At 45.5% G+C, this 7,500-nt stretch overlaps 1 protein-coding gene across 1 annotated transcript in view; it reads left to right on the top strand.

Annotated features, from left to right (window-relative positions):
* The window catches only part of PCNT (pericentrin), a gene marked incomplete in the record, with an annotated part of 2,997,294 nt that overhangs the window by 2,009,419 nt on the left and 980,375 nt on the right, over positions 1–7,500 (top strand).

Consider the following 7,500-nt stretch of genomic DNA (forward strand, 5'->3'; position numbering starts at 1 on the left):
TGAATTCTGATGAAGTCTCCTGAGAGAGATGAAAGCGCTTAATATGTTATTTTTATTTGTGTTTATATGGTATTAAATCTTATTTGGATGTGTATCAGACCGTTCCTATATTATTTTTTTATTAGTTTTTATACAATTATTTGGTTTTACTGAGCCTGAAATTAGTCAATACTGATCAGTCCACTACCCCTGTAAATAAATACAAATAAGTAAATAAAATAAATTCTGAAAATTGCAGGATGCAGCAGATTAATTTCACTCTTGCCTCTCAAGTTTACTTGAATGTTGGGATAATCTTGCTTCTCTTCTGTCATTTACCACAGCACTCTGTTGTCTACCTTTTTTAATACTTTTGTTTCTGCCCACAATTTTGTCAGGAGCAACTGTATCTGTTCGTAAGACCGCATCTTTACTAATACTGAACTTGGTTGCTTTTTCATGTCCAGGTTTGGAGCATGCACACAGTGTACTTTATCAGTTTACAAATTGTTCTGTGGAACACCAGTCCATTTGCTTTGCTATTATTTTATAAAATTAATACAGTCTTTTCCTTTGGGTTTCTCTCATACAGTTGAAAAATCCCAGGTTCTCTCTGCAGGCCCTGTCTTCTAACTGTACTGTTTTTTGAAGTAGCTTTTCTTGAGAAGCCTCATGCTCAGCCATCCTTGCCTTCATTTCAGGCTCTTGGGTTCTGCAGTTTTATCAGGTCATCTGAATAGCTAGTTAAAGCTTAATTTTTCCAGACTTGTGTTCTTTTATTATATACATTTTAGTACTTCAGTTATATTAAACATTTCTGAGTGCACTTGGTTTATTTTCCTCTTAATTACTGGATGCCATATCCTGAACCATCTTTGTTCTTTGCTAGCATCTAAACAAACCAGTAACAGAATGTTATTCATTTCTGTAGCTTTAATGTTTTTTTCACAGCTGCAGTTTTCTCACTAGGAGAGCTATAATTAACCTGTGGATCAGTGAGCTGTCGTTTTGCTTCCTTTCAGGTCTAGAGATCCATATCTCTCAACCTCTTTCTGCAAGAAGTCTGGATAAAGCCAAAAGTAATGGGGGAATAAAGTTATGGAGAATTTTAAAATATTGCTTTTATAGACTTAGAAAGTTTCTAAAATAACAAGATGTTATGTAGTCCAATTTCGCCTACATTCTTACCCGTGGGTTCGGAGCCAAATGGCTGGTCCGACTCTGCCAAACTTTTCTAGTTCGAAGTCTTTCTATTGGCTGGGCTAAGATGGTATCCCATGCTGCCCTGCTCTCTATCCCCAGATCTCGTTTGACGCTCGTGTAGCTCGGATGTGGTCTCGCTCGTGGCTGTGGCTAAGTACCCTTTTTTCTTCCTTATCAGAGAAATCTGTTGCAAACAAAAAGCTATTTTAATAGCTATTGTGTGTTCTTGTCTTGTTTTGTGAAATATTGTGTTGGGGATCGTTTTCTGTGGTATCCCACTAGCTGTTTCCAACGGGCGAGGCCCACTTTCAGTTAGAAAATAGCAAAGTCTGCTTCAACATCCTCTGCTCCATTGTCCTCAGGGCCGCAGGAAGTGTCAGTTGTTATGGAACCTGCTTTGGCTCCAGTTTTCTTGGAACCTGTTTGGAGCCGATCGCCTAATGTTAGGCGATTATCCCCCTCCTCGCAGGTCCCCTTCAGAGAGATCTCGATCTCATTCTCTATCCTCTAAATCCTCCAGGACCTTTTATGATGTGGATGTCGATAGAGTGATGCAGAGACTCCTTAAGTCACCGGTTCTGGCAAAACTTTGGAGCTGGAGTGCTCATCTCTGCTCCGCGTGATGTCCCTAGGTCGGTTCCGACAGCCCCTCCTGGCTTATTGGTGCTGACGTCAGCTCCAACCCCGTCGGCGTTGTCCACAGGGTGCAGGACTCAGGGTTTTTTGGTCGGACACAAGGGAGGAGCTTCGAGACACCTCTCGGCTCCTATTCTCCCTCTCGGTGCTTCGGCGCAGGTAAGTTTGACTCCTGTCGTGGCTTCGGAGGCTGGTCATTCTTCGGACTCGGGGGGACCAGCCTTCGAGGCCATGCCGAGCGCCCTGTCCAGGTCGTCCGTGGCATCATGCTGTTAGGTCATTAAGTCATCCTCTGAGGATGTTTCTTTCTCTGACATCCTAGAGATTTTGAAGCAAAGAGGTGACTGGCCATCCAAAGCCCCCTCCGAGGAGGAGTCACTCTTCCTGAAGGCCTTTGGTGCTCCGCCCTCTGCCTCCTGGGTTTCTCCACCCTTTGATGAGCTTCTGGATTTGGTTTGTTGAAGGGTGTTGGAAACCCCTGACGCTGTGGAACCAGTCCATAGGAGACCGAATAAATTTTTGTCTGCTTCTCCTGATAAGGAATTTCTGTCCAAGGGAGTCCCTGTGGATGCCATGGTGGTGGCAGCTGCCACTCAGAAGATATTAGCCGAGACTTCTTCCACCATCCATCCCCCTAATAAGGAGTCTAGGACAATGGACCGGTACGGGAAGCATACTTTTTCCTCAGCGACCTTTACCTTACGGTCACTGAATTATTTATCACACTTTACATGGCTCCAGGGAGATCTCCTCAAGGAGCTTGGAGATACTCTCATGGGTAACGTTTCTGAGGCGGTGGCTCAGATGGTCAACGCTCAGTTGTCTACCCTCAGTTCCATTGCAAACTCCTCCATGAGGCTAATCTCCTACGCAGCCGAAGGAGTGAGTAGGGCAGCAAGTTCAGGAGTTGCTCTTAAGAGGCAGGCCTGGATGCGCCTTTGTCATTTCGCTGAGGCCTTCAAGTCTTCATTCACCGACTCCCCTTTTATGGTTCCTCTTTGTTCGGAACCAAGGTGAAAGACACTCTCACCAGATGTGAGCAGGAGGGAAAAACTCTGTCTGCCGTAGGAGTCTGTTTTTCCCTTCCCTCTAGGCCTTATCCCAAGGCCCAGAGGGGTGGCAAAATGTGGTTCAAGAAATCACAGAGGTTTTTTCCAGGTGCACAAGGTGAGCCCCATTCCAGGGGCAGGGGAGGAGGTGGTTATTTAGGGAGATGCCGCCTAGGGGCAGAGGAGGCCCCCACAACTCGGGAGACCGCGATTCCTTTCATGGTTCTCCCTACCGCCGTTCCTGATGGGAGGCCCTGCTGTGCATTTCCCCGGAGCCAGTCGGGGGTCGAATCTCATTATACCCGGAGATCTGGCAAGACATCACCCAGGACCAATGGGTTCTACGAATAATTTCCGGAGGATATGTCATTCCCTTCTCATCAAATCCCCCTCCAGTCAAGAAAATCCCGGATGTTCCACCCAGTCAGAGGGATTACGCAGCTTCAGAAATTTCAAAGCTGCTAGAAAAAGGAGCCATCCAACATGTCCCCTCAGACCATATCGGATTAGGGACTTACTCCAGATTCTTTTTGGTGCTGAAAAGGACAGGGGACCTGAGACCCATATTGGATCTCAGTCGACTGAACACCCATGTGCAAAAGTCCAAGTTCCGAATGGTGACATTGCAGTCTATTCTCCCATTGTTGGGAAAAGAGGTGTGGATGTGCTCCATTGACCTCAAGGATGCTTACTACCACATAAAGATGGACAGGGCATCCAGAAGTCGCCCACTGTTCCGGCTGGGAGGCAGTCATTTTCAGTTTCGAGCCCCGCCCTTTGGTCTCACCACAGCCCCCAGGGTGTTTACCAAATGCATGTCAGTGGTGACTGCTCACCTGAGACATCAGGGATTCCAAATGTTTCCATATCTGGACGACTGGCTCCTTACTGTCACCACCAGGCATCTACTACTTCAGACCAGGGATGCTACTATCAACCTATGTCATCAGTTGGGTATCACATTGAACTGGGAAAAATCTGCCTTGTTTCCCTGACAGCATGTCACTTTTATAGGCACCAAACTAGACACCATTCTCATATGGGCATTTCTGCCACAGGAAAGAATCAGAGTCCTACAACAACAAGTTCACGCCTTGCTCCCTCTGAGAAGAGCGAAGGCAAGATGGGTCCTCCAACTGTTGGGGACAGTGGCTGCTATGATTATATTAGTCCCTCTGGCAAGGTTACATATGAGACTCCTTCAGTGGCTACTCTTTGCCCCAGTGGTCTCTTCAACGTCTTCCACTTTCTCACCCTATTCTCCTCACATACAGGTGCAAACAGGATCTCAGTTGGTGGCTTTGCACCAACAACCTGAATGCGGGAAAGCCCTTTGTTCTGCGACCTCGGTTGCCATACCATGGACGCCTCCCAGATGGTGGGGGGGGGCATTATCTAGGCAGGACAGTCCAAGGCACGTGGCAAGAGCACGAGACGCATCTTCATATCAATGTCCTGGTGATGAGAGCTGTGCTATTAGCGTTGCAAGCACTCCAGAGTTTTCTTCCTCTCGGGACTATTGCAATCCACTCAGACAATATGTCAGTGGTGTGGTATCTGAACAAGCAAGGAGGAACCAAGTCTTACCCCCTTTGCAGAGAGGCCATGCGAGTGTAACAGTGGGCAGTATCTTCCCAATGTTTTCTGGTGGCAACGCACATTCCGGGGAAGTCCAGTGTGATCACAGACAGGCTAAGAAGAGCTATTCTGATGCCTTACAAGTGGTCCCTGAACTGTCAGGTTGCGGAACAGATCTTCCGCAGGTGGGGTCAGCCTTGCTGCGACCTTTTTGCCAGCCCCCTCAATGCCAAATGCAGCAGCTACTTCACGTTGATCCCCCCTCAGGGGGAGTCACCCAGGGACGCTCTAATCCATGATTGACCCCCCCCCCGGTCTACTATATGCCTTCCGTCCGGTCCCCTTGCTGTCAAAGTTTATTCAGAAAGAGCATTCCCTGGGAAGCAGAATGATTCTGATTGCCCCACACACTGGCCTCGTCAAATTTGGTTCCCTTTTCTCCATCCCTACCTTATGGATGCTCCTTGGATTCTGGACCCAAAACCAGACTAACTGACACACATTTCAGGGCAGCTCCATCCCTCTCTTTGGACCCTCCGGTTGACAGCCTGGCTACTCCACTTCCGTCATTAGTTAGGCTTCATCATTTTTCGCCGGAGGTGGTTCATATTTTATCTTCCTCTCATAAGCCCTCAACCAGGAAGATTTATTACAGCAAATGGAAGAGGTTTTCAATCTGGGCACATGCCAAAAAGATTGACCCTTACACAGCTCCAATTTCGTCTGTATTGGAGTTCTTGTCTATGCTGTTTACCCAAGGTTCAGCAGCCGCAACCATTAAAGTCCAATTGGCGGTGATTTCTACCTTTCATGTCACAGACGAGCCTAGCCTGATGGCACATAGACTCTGTAAGGCTTTCCTGAAGGGCACGTTGTCACTTCGTCCTCCGGTATCAGAACCTGTTATGCCTTAGGACTTAAACTTTGTTCTAAAGGGTCTTACTTCACCCCCCTTTTGAGCCTGCAGCCACTTGTGACTTAAAATTCTTAACGTGGAAGACTGTCTTTTTGGTAGCCATCACGTCAGCCAGATGCGTTTCGGAGCTTCAAGCTTTATCACTCAAACCCCCTTATTTGATTTTTCATAAGGACAGGGTTTCTCTCAAACCGAACCCCTCTTTTCTTCCCAAAGTGGCATCAGTCAATAACCTTAACCAATCTATTGAGTTGCCAGTATTTTTTCCCCAATTCTCAAACAAGGCAGAATTTAAATTTCATCATTTGGATGTGCACAGACAATTAAGTTTTTATTTGCACAGAATGAAAGACATCAGAAAGTCTAATCAGTTTGTTTCCTTTTCGGAAAACAGAATTGGGTCTCCTGTTTCCAAAGTCACGTTGTCCAGGTGAATTTTGAGTTGTATTTCTTTCATTTATTCCTCAGGGGGCAAAGATTTACCATTCCGGGTGAAGGCTCACTCCACTCGGTCTGTATTTTCATCTACAGCTTTTCAGGACAGATTGTCTATGGATGATATTTGTGCTGCGGCTACTTGGGCATCTCCTCACACCTTTGTTACTCATTACAAGTTGGATGTGGTATCTAGGGGCAGGTCTTCCTTTGGTTCCACAGTGCTCAGGAGTATTTTCCACTGAGCCTCCCAGGATTTAGGTGCTGGGGACGCTGTCCCACGGGTAAGAATATAGGCGAGATTGGACTACATAACATCAAGAAGTTATGTACTCACCATAACGTTTGATGTATGTAGTCCATCTCACCTCACATTCTTACTTACCCCCCCCTCCTGGAGGATCTGGAGGTTAGGTCTGGTTTCAGAGCTCTCTTCATTCTTGGTTTGTTCTTCCTTTCTTTAGGTGTTGTTATGCATGGAGAATGAGTGCTGGTGCTCGCAGCAAACTAGATCTGGGGATAGAGAGCAGTGCAGCATGGGATACCATCTTAGCCCAGCCAATAGAAAGACTTTGAGCTAGAAAAGTTTGGCAGAGTCAGAGCAGACATTCGGCTCCGAACCCACGGGTAAGAATGTGAGGCGAGATGGACTACATACATAGAACATTATGGTGAGTACATAACGTCTTATTTTTCATTAGCATGCACTTTTCTGAAGGATATGAAGTCTGAAACTTGAATCAGTGTTACTACTTAGTGACTTTAGTCTTCAGTGGCTTGTCAGTAAGCACAAGTTTTTTAAAGTAAAAAAAAAATCTGGACATTTCAGAAGTTTGCTTTAAATTGTTCCTTATTCTCAGGATTTATAAATGCATTATTTAATGTACTGGGAAACCGTTGCAAAAGCAGATAAGTAAGATAAAAAAATTAACAGTTTTGCTGGCAGAATCACGCACAGTGATTTTTGTGTATTGTCCTTTACAATTGGTTAGGTAGCTGATGTTTTTGAAGTCTGGAGACATGGTATGCTGGCTGACCATGGGAAGGAAGGAGGGACATGGCTGCTTGAGATTTTTATTTATTTATTTTTATTTAACATTTGTTTACTGGGAAGGTCCGACTTAGAATGAAGCCATTTTTCAGCAGAGGCCCAGGGAGAAATGTTCCATGCGCATGTCTTTGTAATGTGGGAGGAAACCGGATCACCCGGAGGAAACCAGACTAATGCAGGGAGGACATGCAGACTCCGCACAGAAGACACCCCAGCCGAGAATTAAACTGGGGAGCCACTTGCTGTGAGGCGACAATGCAACCACTGCACCAGTGTGCTGTCCAGTTCATACCTGGGACCTGAAGTTCATATTCCATTTTTTAAAACCATTTTGTTATCACAGCTATTTGCTGACTTCTCAACAAACATTTTCAAAGAATGTGTACCACATATGTAGGAGAACAAATCTGAAGGAGTTATAATAAGTCCAATCACTGGCATTCTTAAAGTGAATTTCCAGACTTCATATTGCTTCCTTCTTCCATTCTTAACAAACAGATGTGTGATCTGACCAGTGACAATAGGGTATTATAAGATCATTTAAGCACTTGGCAGTTTTTTACAGATGAGAAGCAGCTTTCCAGATAAACAAGTTCACGTCATCCTATTTGCCCTATGAGGACATTCAAAATTCGGAAAAAGTATGTATATAT

Source organism: Protopterus annectens, chromosome 2.part0 (assembly GCF_019279795.1).
Source record: "Protopterus annectens isolate FY-2018-M chromosome 2.part0, PAN1.0, whole genome shotgun sequence".
NCBI lineage: Eukaryota > Metazoa > Chordata > Ceratodontiformes > Protopteridae > Protopterus > Protopterus annectens.